Source organism: Sminthopsis crassicaudata, chromosome 1 (genome assembly GCF_048593235.1).
Source record: "Sminthopsis crassicaudata isolate SCR6 chromosome 1, ASM4859323v1, whole genome shotgun sequence".
NCBI classification, from domain to species: Eukaryota; Metazoa; Chordata; class Mammalia; order Dasyuromorphia; family Dasyuridae; genus Sminthopsis; species Sminthopsis crassicaudata.
The window spans coordinates 167,100,915-167,118,617 of record NC_133617.1 but is presented as its reverse complement, the minus strand read 5'-3'; the positions used below and the strand labels follow the sequence as shown (position 1 = coordinate 167,118,617).

The following is a 17,703-nucleotide window of genomic DNA, read 5'->3' as shown; positions in this document are numbered from 1 at the left end:
CTCTCACGGGCCAGAAAACCAACTTTTCAGGACAGGTGATGGGATGAAATTGTTACTTGTTCCTTGACTTAAAGCAGAGTTCATCCTGCAGGGTCTAGCTCTGGGAACCAGGCTTTGTGCTAAATCCCATCACTGAGTTGAAATGTATGATCACTAATGGTGAGCTGGGGATAGTACATTACAAACTCCTCTTTTTTGACCAACAGAGAATCCAAGACTAACTGACTGAATCTTCTCCACTTCCTTTCCATAGCTGGCTCTTCTAACCCTATATTCACAGTTAGCTTCACCTTCAAGTTTTGTGAGCTGCAGGTCCAGGAGAAGTAGGAACAAGGTTATGCACTAATGATGTTCACGCCTGTTCATTTTTTTTCCTCTGGAATTAATGTCACATGAATCAACTGCCCACAAAGCTTATATTCATGTAAAGGCTTAAGAGGTGGAATCTGAGCCAGATGCAGTCTGTGAGCAGCCTCAGACAAGGGAGTCTGGAGAGAGGGGAGGAGTGGGGCTTGGGGTAGGAAGGGAGGAAAAACAAGGCCCTCATCAGCTAAGGTGTCATGGGAATTCAAGGAGATTGAACACTGCAGCTTTTGCTCCACTGGCCTGTCAAGCTCCCCTTGACAGGAGAAGCCAAGCAGGAGATTAACATGATTGAAGGTATACACCCTCAGTCCCTGGGCTTTGCCTGTAGTCTCTATGTAATTCACCTCTATGCAAGAGGTGAGGCAGAGAGAGAGAGAGAGAAAGACACACACACACACACAGAGTAAGGAAGAGAGAGAAGGAGGGTAAGGAGAAGAGAGAGAGAGGGAAGGTGAGGGAGAGGGAAAGAAAGAGAAAGAAGGAGAGACAGAGAGTGTGAGAGACAGAGAGAGAAAGGAGGAGGGAAAGAGAGAGTGTGAGGGGGGGAGAGAGAAAGAGAGACAGAGAGAGAAAGAGAGACAGAGAGAGAGAAAGAGAGAGACAGAGAAAGAGAGAGAGAGAGAAAAAGAGGATCAGAGAGAGACAGAGAGAGAGAAAGAGAGAGAGACAGAGAGAGAGAGAAAGAGACAGAGACAGAGATGGAGGGTAAAGGAGAGAGAGAAGGAGGGTAAGGAGAAGAGAGAGAGAGAGAGAGAGAGAGAGAGAGGAAAGATGAGGGAAGAAAGAGAAAGAAGGAGAGAAAGAGAGAGAGAGAGAGAAGAGAGAGAGAGAGAGAGAGAGAGAGAGAGAGAGAGAGAGAGAGAGAGAGAGAGAGAGAGAGAGAGAGAGAGAGAGAGAGAGAGAGAGAGAGAGAGAGAGAGATTAAAATCCAGCAGTGAAGGCTGATTGTATGTAGCAGGGTTCATTTGAAGCATCTGAAAATTCACAGGTGACCAGGAGGGGCTCTAAGTTGCATGCAAGCTGAACTGCTGGCAGGCCTTAGGAAGCTGGTGCATGCTTGGCTGAGAAGCCAAAGAAGGAACTGGGTGGTCTTTGTTTTATCCGGCACTAGCTGTTTGCAGGAGCAAGAGAGGAAGTTAAAATTAGCAGTATACTTTAAATGTGACATCTGTTGTTCCCTGCTGGTCTCCCTTGTTATAGACTGGCAAGACATCAAGGTTCCCCGGGCAGAATCTAGGCCTGTTGGACTCTTTGGACTGATTCAGAAGTTTTGACTTTTGCCTCCGCCCCCCCCCCCCTTCCCCACCCTGTACCTTGGCAACAACAGCCGGGGCACATCCCGTTTTTGGCATACCAGGAAATCCTGGTTCCTGGTATCTGTGTGCTTACCAGTCAGTGACTTGCAAGACCAGCAGCCTGGGGACAGCACACGGCCTTTGTTTCATCTCTACCATGGCTGGTAAACACAAAGCATGAATTTTCTCAGTTTTCTCATTGGAGAGGAAAACCCAAGACCAGTGGATGTCTACGTATCTTTCCTGAGGCTGCAGAACACTCAAGTAACTAACTAAACATCCTAATTCTCAGCTGGAATGGAGGCAGCTAGGTGAGGTAGTAAAGCTGGACTGGGACTTGGGGAACACCTGAATTAAAATCTGTTCCCCCAACATTTACCAGCTGAGTGACTCTAGCCTAGTCACTTAAACCTCAGTTTCCTGAGATTTAATATGCAATATTAATGTAATATAATTAATATGTAATATGCCGGTAAGTTTAGCAACTACCTCCCAGGTTTGTTGTATTTCTAAAGTTCTTATCATAAGCATCCAACATTAGGAAACCCTTAAAAAAATGTTCATTCTTCCCTTTAAGTCAGTACTGAGCCTTTCCAGACTAAAATTTATCTGATCCTACCAAAATATGCAAGGTGTGCATCTGTGTGACTTTGCAGAAGCCACTTAACCTCCTTTTACTTCAGTTTCCTCAACTGTAAATTGGTCTTCTAAGGTCCTTTCTGGCTTTAAATCCATGTATGATCCTATCACTCTGATAGCTCCCATTTCTCTAGTACTGCAAGGCTCATAAAGTACTTGCCTCACAATAATCTCCATTTTAGATAGAGTATAGCTGGAGATTTTAATTCCACCGATCAACCTTTTGGTATAAAAAACTTAAGACTAAGAGAGGTCAAGTGACATAATCAATCAATCGCATACAGTAAGTACAAAAGCTGGGATTCACTTCACCTGACTCTAGGCCCTATTTCTATGTACTACAAGAAGCTGGCAATCTGACCTTCCCAGAGGTTAGCATTCCTCCCATCCCAGAATTTATTTGGTATTTACTTTGCATAGATTTTGAATTTACTTATCTATGCATGAATTACTTCACCTCCAGTAGAATATAAACTGCTTGGAGGCAGGAATTTTTGAATTTTGTCTTTTTGTTTGTAGCATCTATGATTCTGTGCAGCTACTAAAAGAATGCTTAAGGACAGAATTAAATTTGGAAGATCCCCAAAATGATCTCCAAGGAAGCAAGTATTTTTTTGGTAATATCAGTGGATACCCCCCAGAACCTTGTAAAGAGGCACTATAGCCACCATATCCACCATTCACTAATCCTTCTATGCTTTTTTAGTTTAGAGCCAGGGAAAGAGTCTGTTAAGAGAAGACATTGGGAACATAGATGTACAGGGACATAAATGCTTTGCTGGGACATCATTAGAGGAAACAAAGAAGGACCAGAAGAGGGTTTCAATAGACTTTTGGTTAAAAGGAAGAGCCTATTACTGGAAATGTGTTCAAGATGTGTAATAGAGAGAGCTGAAGCTGTCCTGGATCTTTGATGCTCAGGAGGTGAACCTATAATTGGTGACCTGTTTCTGGACTGGTTAGGGATGATTGTATTGGATGCCCTAGAGAGCTGCCTTATGTCTGACAATTACTTACTGCAACTTTTAAATTTGGAGGCTTTTGAATCTGCTTTGGATTTTTTTTTTTAAATGTTCCATCTTGTAGAAGATTTTTGTTTGTTTGTTTTTTCAATAAGATACACTGTTTCATTGAAAACTTTTTCTTGAGGATGGTTTTTATTTTTTCTTCCCTTGGAGAGTGATTTCAACATTTGAGGTTTTACAAATTGCAAGAGTCAGTATTTCTGTTCTCTCAGACAACTTAAGGAGTCAAGTCTTTTTGGTGTACCTGAGTAACAGGCCTCTCCGACACTATAGGAGCAGCAGCAAGGCCCTATCCAAAATAAAGATGCATTGGCCCACTGTATCATCAGTGGTTTATGAGGGCAGAAATATTTATTTTATGAGAACATTTGTTCTACCTATACTTGCCAAAGGATTAAAAAAAAAAACAAACAAACTTAGCTGCCATCCAAAGAGGTGGTAAATATTTGGATGCCATGAAAAAAAATTATATACAAATAAAAATGCACTGTATGTTATTTGTGAACTGTTTTCCCCCTTAAAAGAAGATATTTTAGGCTTTGGTTTTGCTTCTTTTTGATCTGTATCTCTTTTTCTATATCTTTTACTTTAGAAGAGTCCAATATTCATAATGTTTCTAGGAGTCCATGTTTCATGTTTTTCCTTGATGAATGTTGTTCAGCAAATTATCTGCTGTATTTTTGCAGTTGCATTCCCCTTTTGTGCCCACAGGAAAGTCCCCATGACCCACTTTTTGTTCAGTGGTTTTCCATTCTTTCATAATCTGTGTCTGTGACCTTGCGATGCATTGAGCCAGTGTGGGCAGATCTGTTCTCCCCCATGTGGGGCCAGCAAAACTCACTCTCCAGTTTGGGTATCACATCAGAGCAGGTCAGGTAGGTGAGGCAGGAGCCTGCTGGTAAAAGCTTTGGCTGGCCACATAACTTGCCTTGCTGGCTCATCTGTTAAGATAGCACTGATGGGAGGCCCACTAGAAAGAGCTTCAAAGAGGGACGGGAAGTTCTGTGCCTCTGAGAGAGCCAAGGAAGTGTTAAAAATTGTATCTGCTACAGGACACAGAAGAAGTTGACCAGTGTAGCTAACTCATATCTTTTTAAATAGATCTGGGTGTTTTTAGTAATAGAGTATAAAGCAGCTACCAACCAAAAGGATAATAAATATATCGTTCACATGGAATTGTATTTTTTAAGGGCACAATATCTTAGGGTAGGTAAGTGACTCAGTGAAAAGAGAGCCAGGCCTAGAGTCAGGTCATATTTGATCTCAGACACTTACTAGTTGTGTGACCCTAGGTAAGCCACTTAGTTCTGTTTGCCTCAGTTTCCTCACCTGTAAAATGAACTGAAGTAATCAATGGCAAACCACTCCAGCATCCTTGCCAAGCACAGTTGAACATGACTGAAGAACGACCAAACAATCACACTATGAGTGTGACAAGATTAATTCTCAAATGAAAATACTTGATGGCAGAAAAGAATTGTTGAGATAAGGAAATATAAGAGTGGAGAAATGAGGAAAGGGACAGAAGTGAAGAATTCAGGAAGAGAAGGGGAAGTCGTGTCAGGAACAGAGAGATTTAGCTTCATCTTTGTCCCTTAATTCCTTCTCTTTTTTCAGCTTCTGTTCTTTTCTTCTTTTTCTCTGGCGTTTGCTTTGGCAGACACATCTGCCATAGCTTATTTCATCAGATGAAATGAAGGGGAAATCTGATTTGTGCCTAATTGGACTTACTGTAGGCAATTAGGGTTAAGCTGACATGAGGGAAATAGCAGACCTTGGGATTTTCTATGCTTGTTCATCATGTTGCTGGGAAGATTTGAGGATTGGAATGGCTTTAATTCGGGCATATGCCTTCAGACACCATGCTAAGCAAGGATGCTAGCTGTCTGGAAATCACTAATGTAGACACTCTAGTTTTAAGAAGGATTTTAAAAAAATGTCCTAAATAAACACATTTAATCATCAGTGTAGAGGATGACCTCCTCCATCTGTAAGACACCATGTTTTGTGTGTAGGCAATCATTTGTAGAGGATGAGGGCTGGAAAAACTCTCCTTCACATTGAGGACCAATTCTTTCATCAGGCAAAATTTTTTCCTATTAATTGTTTAGCATTTGTTTTTTGGTGATGCTTTTACTATCTGTAACACCTCTCCTTTAAATGCATTTATATTAAAAATGATGACTAAAAATGTATGGGCAGCTGGATGATATAGTGGAGAGAGTACTGGGCCTGGTATCAGGAAGACTGGCACGTCCTAACTGTGTGACCCTGAACAAGTTATTTAAAGTGACTGTTTGCTTGGTTCCTCAACTATAAAATGAGCTGGAGAAGAAAATGGCAAACCACTCCAGTATCTTTACCAAGAAAAACCCAAATGGGGTTATAATGAGTCAGACATGATTGTACAATTAAAATGGATGTTTATATTGACATCTATATTTATATACCACTATATATTCACAAATGTGTTGTCTTTGAAATTACCAGTCTTAGACTATTCTTAGACTGCACAACTTATTTATTAAATAAACCATTTCTGTTGTTTTTGCCTCACTTTTGTTAGAGCAGCAGCTCTATGTTTCCATTCAGTGGTGTCCAATGACTTTGTGGAGGAGTACTGTGGAGAAATACAGACCAATATCCATCCTTATCTTCTAGCAGCATTCTACAGAACCAGGAAGAAAGTTCATGTACCTAAAAGGCAGTGAAATGAAAAGAATGAGGATGTGGGTAGTAGAAAGATCAAGGCATGGAATTCTCAAACTCTCCATGTAAAACGCTAGTAGTGATGTATCTTTTGCCTTCTGACTTTTAAAATGTTCAATCAATACCCTCATCATTTTTCATGGGGAGGTAAATATATTTACATGGTAAATCAATGATATCCAAACTTTTATCTCCATTCATCCCATCTTGGACTGATCAGTGTAGTCAATGCTCTACCTGAGATCTGTGGGGCAACTAAAAGAGCCTTTCAAAACAGGAAGCTGGACAACATCCCAAAATACCAGACCTATGGGCAGTTAAGAGACAAAATGGTATGATGGAATGAATGCTAGAACAGGAATGGGGAAGCATGGGTCTCTGTCCAGACTCTATTACTTAATGCTTCTGCAGCTCCTGTTTTTTTTATCTGTAAAATCAGAGTATTAATATTTAAACAACAACGATTTTATAAATTTTAAGTTACTATATAAATATAAACTGTTGCTGTCATTATTACTTTTTGGATGGCACTTAGCAGTGATAAGTGAAATCTCTAGAAAAGGACTAAGAATAAATAGAGCTAGGTGATGAGATCTTTGCTGTTTTGAATCATTGAAGACATGCTGCTTCAGGAGGCTGACTTTTTCATGTTAGTTCTTTTGGACCTTGAGTAATATGGAGGATGCTACATCCAAACCTCAGAAAGAGGAAGAAGGACCAGCATTTTAAATAACTTAATTTGTTCAGTTTTTCTGCCTCAAAGGGCCCAGGCACAAACGCAAAATTTTTTTTTTTTCTCTTGGCTCCTAACTCTAAACCAAGAAAACTGGGAATGTGATGTACTTCCTGTGATACTGAAATCAACTCCCAACTTATAAGAACACACTTCCCAAGATTGTAGAACATTCATTGTTATGAATGTTCAACTCTTCAGGATATCATTTGGGATTTTCTTGGTAAAGATTCCCAAGCTGTTTGTCATTGCCTTCTCCAGCTTCTTTCACAGGCAAACAGAGTTAAGTGACTTATTTGGGGGTCACACAGCTAAATTTGAACTCAGGAAGATGAATCTTAGTGTCTTCAGGTATGGAACTCTTCCCACTGTGCCATCCAACTGCCCTATATAAAAGTGCATTTTTATTTTTAAAAAGAAGGAAAACAACAGAGGAATCCTTGAAGAAGCAGTGTACCAGAGATACATGAAAATCCCTGGAGTCATTTAATAGTTACAAATATGAAGGCTCTTCCAGCAAAGTGTTATTTCTTTTCTCATTACCATTTCTATCATGTTCTGCCTTGGGCCACTGTTTCCTACTGTGGAAGGTGGCTGTATACTTAAAGCAGGCAAGGTAATATTCTCCCCCTCTTTTTCTCTCCGATTTTGGTTGTTCCTAATGGTATTCCCAGCTCATTATCAATGCTCACCAGTTTCTCAGTTGAGTGATGATAAAACTTATCTCTCTTTGGGCAAGATAGGGGCAAAAATCTTTAGAGTCTGCCTCTTCCTCTTTGTCTCCCATTTCCTATATCCTATCATCTCTTCCTCCCCTCAGTTTCTCTTTGTAATCACCTCATGGAATCCTAGGATAATAGATTAAGAGCTGGAAAGACATTAAAAATCACCTATGCCTGCTCATAAATGGTTCAGTCATTTTTCAGTTGTGTATGATTCTTTGTGACAAATTTGGGGTTTGCTTGACAAAGATACTGGAATGTTTTTCCATTTCCTCCTCCATCTCATTTTACAAATGAGGAAACTGAGAAAAATAGGGTTAAGTCACTTGCCCCAGATCATACATTTACTAAGTGTCTGAGGACAGATGTGAATTCAGGAAGATGATTCTTCCTGACTACAGTCCCAGGACTCTATCCATAAGGCACCTAGCTACCTTTGTAATCCAAATCTCTCTTATTTCAAATCAGTCAAGTCAAAAAGCACCTTTTATGTGACAGACACTGTGTTAAGGCCCTAAAAAAAAAAAAAAAAAGGTTAAACAGGTAAGCCAGGGCCACATATCTAGTGAGAACTAGAATCACATCTGATTTATGGTCTGGTGTTCCCCTCTCCTTTTATTTTACTATACCACTCATTAGATTGCCTCTCACAAATTTCTTTTCATTCAGCTTTATCCTTTTAGTTTTTTTCCCCCCATTTCTTTTGGTCCAGAATGGTCAAACTAAGTGCTGCTCAGGCTTCCCCCCCCCCCCCAGCTTATTGGATGTTACTAGATATTATGAAAATAATTTTCTTTATAATGGATTGATTAGTGTGCCCTCATGTGTCTCTAAACTGTAATATCATTTAGGGTTTTTTCAAAAGACATGAAAATAATTTGAAATCAGAGCACTGATAGAATGTGTTTGTTTGAAGAATTGAATATGGAGCTCTGAAGAGTCAAAGCCAGCTGTTGGACTGGTCATCCCTATCATATGCTATAAAATCTTTGCCAACAAAAGTCACTGGATGGTAGAGTCAAAATCCTGCTGAGGTTGGAGTTAGGGAACCTGGATTTAAATCCCTTCTCTGCCAACCTCATGATGTTGCTCGAGTCATGTAACATTTCTCTAACTTTGCTTTCTCATTTACAAAATTGATGATTGGACTCAAGGCATATCAGTTGCTTTTCAAATCTAAATCAAAGATCTTTTGAATTCATATATATATATATTTGTTAGCACTAATAAATTTTTTAGATGCTCCCACACATTTAAAAATGTATATAATGGCAGGGCCAATGAAAATGTACAATGTGAAGTAATCCGTATGTGCGCAGTCTATTTTTTTTTCTTCTTTTTTCCTTTTTTTTCCCTTTTTTTTTTTTTTTTTAAATTATAGCTTTTTATTTACAAAACATATGCATGGATAGTTTTTCAATACTAACCCTTGCAAAGCCTTCTGTTCCAACTTTTCCTCTTCTTCCCCCCACTCCCTCCCCTAGATGGCAGGTGGTCCAGTACATGTTAAATATGTTAAAGTATATGTTAAATACAATATGTGCATACATATTTATACAGTTATCTTGCTGTTCAAGAAAGATCGAATATAGAAAGAAGGTTCAAAAAAACTTGAGAAGGGAAACAAGAATGCAAGCAAACAATAAGAGATAGAGTGGAAATGCTATGTTGTATTCCACACTCATTTCCCATAGTTCTCTCTCTGGGTGTAGCTGGTTCTCTTCATTATTGAACCATTGGAACTGATTTGGATCTTCTCATTGTCAAAGATATCCACTTCCATCAGAATACATCCTCATACAGTATTGTTGTTGAAGTGTATAGTGATCTCCTGGTTCTGCTCATTTCACTCAGCATCAGTTCATGTAGGTCTCTCCAGACTTCTCTGAAATCATCCAGCTAGGTATTTTTTAGAAATACACAAAGATGCGTATGTGATAGAAGGGTCCTCCTCTGTGGTATGGAGCATGTGCAGACATTCTGTGGCTGGTTCTGGCTTTCGAAGCAAGAAGTGAAGTGATAGATTGTTGATTGCCTTTAGAGTTGGACTTGGAGGGAATTCCAGCAACCAAAACACTTTATGTAGCCAGATGGAAAAGGGCCCAAGCAAAGTGATTGTCTTTTGAATATCCCCCAGTTGGAGTCTATCCTCAGTGGGGAAATAGGATAATTCCCATTATCTTCTTGACTTTTTTTGGACTCTTCTTCGTGGACTGGCATCAGCTGGGTGTGCTCACTAGTCTTATTACATTTTCGAGAGAGTAGAAAATAGGGATCAAGATTACAATTCAAGGCTTTCAAACTGTATATATTAGGCAATGGAATACAATTAAAACAAGAAAAAAGAAGAAGTGTTGGATTTTAAATAAGAGTATCCAGTTCAAGGCTTTGCTCTTTGTCCTATGTGACTTTGGATTCAAAATCTCTCTGGATCTCAGTTTACTTATCTGCAAAATGCATAGACCCAGCTCTGTCTGTGATCCTAGGAACCCCCTATGACTTTTGTAAACCCTTCATCACTCTGCTTTGGGACCAGGGTCCCCCTGTCTCCTCCATGTAATTTTAAAATTTCAAGAAAATGAAAAGCAATTCTTCCTTATGAAAAGTCTGAGGGCTTTTGCTTTAAGAAATCTGGCCCATATCAACCAAATATTTTAAATATATCCAACAGATTAGATATAATCTAGACAGATTAAACCAAATAATTTTTTAAAAATTTCTTGGAGATTTGAAAAAAATCAAAATGTGCAGGCCTCTACCTATCACATTATGTATGTTCTTTCTTTCACAGGAGAATTCCAAATTAAGACATTGAATCATTCACCTGGGGACTCCAACTTCCACCTTTTTAATTTTTTTTTTGCTCAGATTTGGCCCTTCGAGATGGAGAGTCTTTTTACTCTGACTTTCTAGGGGTATAGTTTGGGCTGGGGTAGATCAGCCGTGTCTCCTCTGAAGCGTGGGTCTCAGCCTCCTGCCTGGCTTGGCCTGCCCTGTACTTTTCTGTTAGCTGGGGTCGGGCCAGGGTTGTGGCTGAATCCTGAGCCTGAGCCAGCACAAGGCCACAGCTGCAGTAATCTGCCAGCTGTGTCTGGAGGCAGGCTGTTCGCAACTGTTAAATGAGTGGGATTCGGTGCTAATGCCTTTGCTCGCTAACCCCTGGCCTTGGTCCAATTGTACTGTGTGAAGGTAATGGCTCATAAACTGGTTAACTCTCTTTGTCAATTCGTCAATTAATCAACAAATATTTATTGAGTACCTACTGTATTAGCAAGTCTATATTGATATAATGGATATGAGAAAAGTAACATGACTTTCTTAATTTTGCTGGAAATATAAAAATGTATATGTACATAAAGCACATAATTGGAGGCTAGTGTAGACTAAAATACTGATGATCAGAGTATAGATTCATAAATTGTAGAGGTTCAGAAAAGGAAAAGGTAGAGAGCAAGCAGAGAAGGCTTCCTGGAGAAGAAGGAACCTGAGCAGTAAGTAATATTTGGATGGAAGGGAGGGGAAGTTTAGGAGTAGAAGTAATGAAGCTAAAGACCTAGTCTTGATACTGAGACCATTTTAAAGAGCTTTAAAGTTTTCAATGTGCTTTATGGATATCATCTTATTTGAACCTCATTATCAACATCTGAGGAGATTGTTATTATCACACTCATTTTACAGATAAGAATTGTGCCTTGGTCACACAGCTAGGAAGTATCTGAGGTAAGATTCAAACCAGGCCTTCCCAATTCCAAGTTCTAGGCCTCTATTTATTATTACCATTATTATTATTATTATTATTATTATTATTATTATTATTATTATTATTATTATTATTATTATTATTATTACCAGATACAGTGGTTACAATTGGAGCCTAGAGTTAGGACGACCAGAATTCAGATACAACCTCCAATACTCACTGGCTATGTGAACTTAGGCAAATCACCTAACTCTGCCTTGATTTCCAGATTTGCAAAATGGGCTGGAGAAGGAAATAGTATCTTTGTCAATAAAGCACCAAATTCTGGAGAATTGAATATGATTGAACAGCAATAATAAAAACATTATTGCCATCATTACCAGTTTACTTCTCTTTGCCCTCCACAAATAGAGACTTAATATTTGTTGAAATATAATTTTTACTAGTATTGTTGAAAATAATAGTAAATCACAATTTCTTTGCTTGACTTCCAGCAGTAGAATCAGACATGTGAATGCTTTCAATAGGCCTTCATCTCTCTTGGTTAATACTGATGGTATCCCAAGCAAGGCCTTTCAAAGGTACATCTAGGGAAGCTTGTGGCCCACTCTCTGAGGCCTTCACATTCTGTGAATGTGAACTTCATTTATGTGTTTTATTTTTTTATTTTAGGTGAACAAAATTAATCTGGAAATGACGACCTTGTGAGTTTTGAAAAGTCAGGAGAGTGAAATGTTTGGATGTCCAGTTATCTGAATATTTGGGGAGTCTAAGAGTCTAGAGAGCCTGTGGCTCTATCCCTGCCAGGTTTTGTAGCTCCTATCTATACTTGAAGAATCAAGTTTCAGAAGGAATCCCAGACAAGGTAGGTGAGACAAGGATTCATCCAAAAGGATGGCGGTGCTGCATGGACCAGAATTTGGAGGGACAAAAACTTATATAGAAAGTGTATTAAGTTTGAAGCCCCTCTCCAGAGATAAGGATACCATGGAGGAGAGTGTACTTTCAGGTGTTTGGGGGAAATTTTTATACTTTTATTCTTTCTGTGTCTTCAATCTAAGAATTCAAAATAAAGCTAATTGATATTAATCGGTTAAATGGAACTAAGGTGCTAGTCACTGATGGCTAACTGTGGGGTCTTGAGTATGTCCCAGTGCCTCAGGGATATAATCCCTCTAACCTTTCAAGAAAGATGTAGCTAGCCTTGCTCTGGGAGGGTGAATGAGCATGTCTGATTGAGCATTAAAAAAAAATCTATCTATTCATCTTTCTATCTCTCTATTCATCTATCATCTTTCTCTATTTCTATCTATCCATCTCTTATCTGTTCATCTTTCTCAATCTATCTATCCATCTCTATCCATCTCTCTCTATTCATCTATCTATCCATCTCTCTCCCTATCTATCCATCTATTTTTAATCTATCTTATCTATCTGTCATCTATTCATCTATCTATCCCTCTCTCTAGTCAATTATTTCTGTCTCTCTATTCATTCCCATACATAGACAAATGTATATTGTGTATAGGTGTATGTGTGTGTAGAAGACCAATGACAACAATGGCTAGGGGGTGAATGGATTTAAATTTTCACAGTCATCAGTCTCACTCTTTTTTTTTCCCCAGAATAATCAAAGTAAGACAAAATCAGGATGACTGGCAATGGCCTGGGATGCAGCGGATGACCAAGCTTCAGGCACCTTCATAACTGTTGGGAAAAATTGTTTTTATTCACACATTCTACTGGAAGATGTCTTCACATTTTGGGGGTAAAACCCCCCATAATTCACCAGCTAGGAAGACCTGAGTTCAAATTCAACCTTAGACATTAGTTGTGGGACTCTGGGCAAGTCACTTCACCCTGTTTTACTCAGTTTTCTGTAAAATGATCTGCAGAAGAAAATGGCAAACCACCTTAAGATATACAATGCATATATATGTGTGTCTATATGTCAGACTTTATTTTTCCACATGAGACTTTTAATCGCTTTTCATTGATATGTAATCTGTAAAGACTTCAATAAACATTTACTCAATGCCTTATATGTACTAGGCATTAGAAAATACATAAATAAAAATGAAAACAGTTCCTGCCCTGAAGAGGCTTATATTTTACTACGGGAAAATAATAAGAACACAGGTCAGTAAATACAAAATGTATAAAATATAACTATGTGATATAAGTATGTGTGTGGTACTGAAAATCAGGAAAGGCCTTCAATGTTCTAGAAACAAGGTCATAGTGCTAAATTGTTCAAGGTCCCTCTAAAAAAAGGAAGGGATCATTTTCAATATGGATGGGCCACCTGTGGACTACAAGTCCCAACATTCATTGCATGACGGCCAGCCTCTGTCACAAGAGTGGCCGGGCAATTGGTCCCTCCTCCTCCTCCTCCTGCCCATCCACCTCCCTCCCTCCCTGCCTCCCTTCCCCATCCCCCAGGCACACTCCTTATCTTCTGGCAAATTGCCAGCGTGGTCCTTCTCTCTTAGCTGAGGGCTTTGTTTCCCTGAATTCTGGTAGAGAGTGACCTTAAAGCCATTTTTTTTCCCTACACTGGGCAGCACACTTGCCCCCTGGTGAGCCAGAGAAAGCCAGGCTGCCGGCTTAGGGTTAAGACAACTGCTCATTTTGTTGGGGACCAGAACACTGGCAAGCTAGAAGGCTTTGTCAGATGGGAACTGTGGTCGGGAATAAAAAAAAAAAGTGAAACCAGATGTTTTTCCTCAGTTGCTTCATATCCATGCTAGAGGGGGAAGACCATAAAAATGTCATAACCCTTGATTCCTGAGGCTCAGATCTTACACTGCCATGTAACCTCAAACAATAAATCCACCACTCTCACCAAAGCCTTAGCTTCTGAAGGGGCAGGATGCAGCTGTGGCATTTTCGAGGATGAGGGGTGGGCTGAGAGGGAGGGGGTCCTTGGGGGAGTGGGAGGAGAGGCAAAGAAAAGCCTGACTCAGGAGTAGGGAGAAGTTACTTTGGGAGGTGTTAAAAATGGGCAGGAATGCTTGCCCGGCTTTCTCCTGGGCACTGCCTTGTCAGGAAATGAGCCAAGGGTAAATGCCGGCCACTCGGTTTAGTGAAATTTGTGTTTTAGTGTGAAAGGGAACTTCATTTCTATTTGAAAAGTATTGGATGATGTAACACAGCTGCTGGGGAGTGGAGTCTAAACACCAGGCTGAGTCCCTTTGCGTATTAAATTCTGTGCAAAGGGGCAATGAGAAAAACAGAAGGACCCCAAAGAATATTGGGATATTGGTCTGGGGGCCTGGGTGATTCAGTAGAAACTTGAGTCTAGTATCTCTCTTTTCCTCCACTCCACCTCCCCCTGCTTTTTTTTTTTTTTTTTTTTTTTTCAATTCTAGAGCTGGTACACATCTTTTCCAAATTTGTATCCAGTGAGAATTCTCTGTGGCTTCTGTTAACCATTTCTAGGACTCCAAATATACTTTTGGGATGGGATAAGAAGAGTATGGATAACAGTGATTAGGGACAGGAAGACAGGGAAGCAAAGGGTAAAATTATGAATAAGGAAAAGTTTTGAGGATTCTGCAACACTCATTGGTATGTCATAACTATAAAGGGTTACTGGCCAATGAGGACTCAGTATGAATGCTTCCTATGAAAACCATATGAAAAAGCATCCCAGAAACCCATTTGCACAAAGGAATACATGATTAATAACAGAAAGAGATATGTGAATTTTTAGTGTTTTTTTTTTTTTTTTCTTCTTCTTCTGGAGGACCTTCAAATTCTCACAATAGTTTGGAGCTTAAGGAGCTTAACTCATTTGGGCCAGAGAGTTTCTATATGGCATGTCCAAGAATGCTGTATGTAGGCTCGTGCTGTGTATATGGTTTGAAAAGGAAAGGCTGTAGAAAGCTTTTTTTGACAAGATGCAGTTTTTCATCCCAGAACGGCTGATGCTGTGTGAATCATAAGAGATATGGATAACTAGAGACCTGAAGCAATGATATGGCTGATGTAATAGTTGTGTCCAGGGGGACAATTCCTATGGAATGATTTGGTCACCCCAAACCTGAGCATCCTGTCTGGACTCTGATGGAAGCTGGAACCAGAAACAGGTATTCGTGCTCAAAGAAAGCATCAGTATTAACCTTGTGGGGCTGAAATGAAGGGGAGTGAGTACATTAGATGGTGCAAGTCCCAGCACTAACTTCATGAGTAAACTGTCTGTGATTTTTCTCATGCTTGCATTGGAAACATGTGGAGGATGGAATGGGGAGTTGGCTTACAATCTCCCTTGGAGGCGTGGGAGGTGGCCACCTGGGTATGGGTTCTGGGAACACTTGCAGCTTTATTTAACCCTTTGTTATTTGTCTTACATTCTGTTTTTAATAAATGTCTTTTACTTTACTATGATGTTACCTCTTTGATTCCAGCTTGATTAGGGAAGATGCTCAATGAAAAGGATGGAAGGGGGATGGAATCTTCAACTGGTGACTGAAATAAGTGATTGAGAGTTCCTTGGGGATGACGAACCTGGAGTAGCCAGGGAAGGAGACAAAAACATTTTAGGGAGCACAAGTGGTACACAAGAATAGTTGGTTTTTACTTAAGGGAATGAGTCTTTAAAAGTGAAATTTCAGATTTTTTTTCTTCCTGGAGGAAGGCTGTGTCAACATTGCTGAGTCCTCCAGGTAAGACCCAGATGAAAGTGTCTGCTACTGTTTCCTTTGATAGGACTAAGGATTAAGTTAACTATGTTCTATACTGAGTACTTTCCTATATCCCAGTCTAAAATGACCAGACATGGAAGAAAATGCAAGAGTAATTCAGAGATAGAAAGTAAAAATCTGGCATTATCTTGCCTAATGCAGGACATCTAAAGGTTGTAGAATCTTAGATGGGAAGGCCTTTAGCTAATTCTCATTTGCAGATAAGGACAAAGTTCAGAGAAGTTAAATTACTTTGTCAGAGTTACTCAACTAGCAGATGCCAGGAGCAAAATTTGAATCAGGGTCTCTCCTTGCTCCAGATCTCTAGTGTGATTGCCACCATGCCACACTATAATTTGAGGAAGAATGTAATTGGGATAAAGGAAAACAAGGTCTTAGGAGAAACCTGAGGTCACCTTCACCTATGGGACTTAGGAAAAGCTTCATGGAGAAGGTAGGCTTTTCAGTAGATGGAGATTAGTGGGGAGAAGTGAGTGTTCTAATCATGACACTTAGCAAAGTCATAGGAGAAGATGGGGATGGGGATGGGGAACAGAGAGCTGTTAGTACTGTCTTATTGGGACAAAGATCAGATTAGGAAACAGTATGAGATGAGTCTGATTAGCCAAAGCAACTGAGTGGGATAGTGGATAGAAGACTTGCTTTATGTTAGGAAGAGCTGAATTTGAAAATTGCATGACACTCTATCTCTATGACACTGGGCAAATCACTTAACTCCTTCATCTTCATTACTCATTGATTAAGTATGATTGTAGCAATAATGGTAACAACTCACAGGGTTGTTATTGAAGTTCTTTGCAACCTTAAAGAGCTATATATGTGCTAGGTATGGGGAAAGGGAGAAGAAAAAAAAAGCCTAGTTGGGAGGTTAAACTTGATATGATGGGAAGTCCTACAATTTTTGAGTAAAGGATTGAGATGATTAAAGTACATCTTTTCACATGTGGAAAATAAACTGGAGAAGAAAATGGCAAACCACTGTGGTATCTTTGCCAAGAGAATCCAAAATTGGGGCACAAAGAGATGGACATGACTGGAATGGTTGAACAACAACAAAAGGGGTAAGGAAAAGGAGAGAGTCAAAGATGACTCAAGATAAGGATCTAGGGAGATTGTCAAGATGGTAGTGCCATTGACAAAAACAGAGAAATTGGAGGAAGGGGCAGGTGTACTGGAGCAGATGCTGAGTTCAGTTTTGAACATGTTGAATTTGAAGTGCCTGTAGGCCATTCAGGTGGAGATATCCAATAGACATTTGGAAATACAGGACTGTAGCTCTGAGAAGTTGGGTGTGGAGATATGGATTTACAAGTTATTTGCATCTAGGTGATAGCTAATGCCAGGGGAGTGAATAAGATCCCCCACAGAAAAAGTATAGAGAAAAAAAGAAGACCTAAGCCAGAACTGGAGAAACCCACATCTGAGACTGGAAGAGGATGTGGAATTATCAAATGAGATAGAAAAAATAATCAGAGAAGAAGGATGATAACCCTGTGATCATCAAGTCCTGGAAGCAAAGGGAAGAAGAAAGAGTATCTTGAAGGAGGGGTGGTGTATAGTGCTAAATACCATAGAGAGTTCAAGGAGAATGATGACAAGAAAAAAAGAATTAAATTTATAGATAAGGCCATTATTTCTGACCTTGGAGACAAGGACAGAAACTAAATTGCAACAGGTTATAAAAAATGGGTGATAATTGAATGGAGGAAGTGAACATAAATTACTTTTTTTAGGAGTTTGAACATAAAGTTTGAGACACAGGAGAGGGGTAGGGTAAGAGCAGGAGGGAGAGTCAGGGTCAAGGGGAT

The 17,703-nt window shown here is 39.7% G+C and overlaps 1 long non-coding RNA gene across 2 annotated transcripts; it reads left to right on the top strand.

Annotated features, from left to right (window-relative positions):
• The first annotated feature begins 505 nt into the window (after positions 1 to 505).
• LOC141544611 (uncharacterized) lies at positions 506 to 13,231 on the top strand. 2 transcript variants are annotated; one of them, XR_012482702.1, is made up of 3 exons: positions 506 to 660; positions 11,862 to 12,054; positions 12,815 to 13,231. It is a non-coding gene; the product is annotated as an uncharacterized LOC141544611 (long non-coding RNA). The 2 variants fall into 2 exon arrangements; XR_012482703.1 differs by lacking the exon at positions 506 to 660 and adding an exon at positions 1,310 to 1,972.
• The last annotated feature ends 4,472 nt before the right edge of the window (positions 13,232 to 17,703 follow it).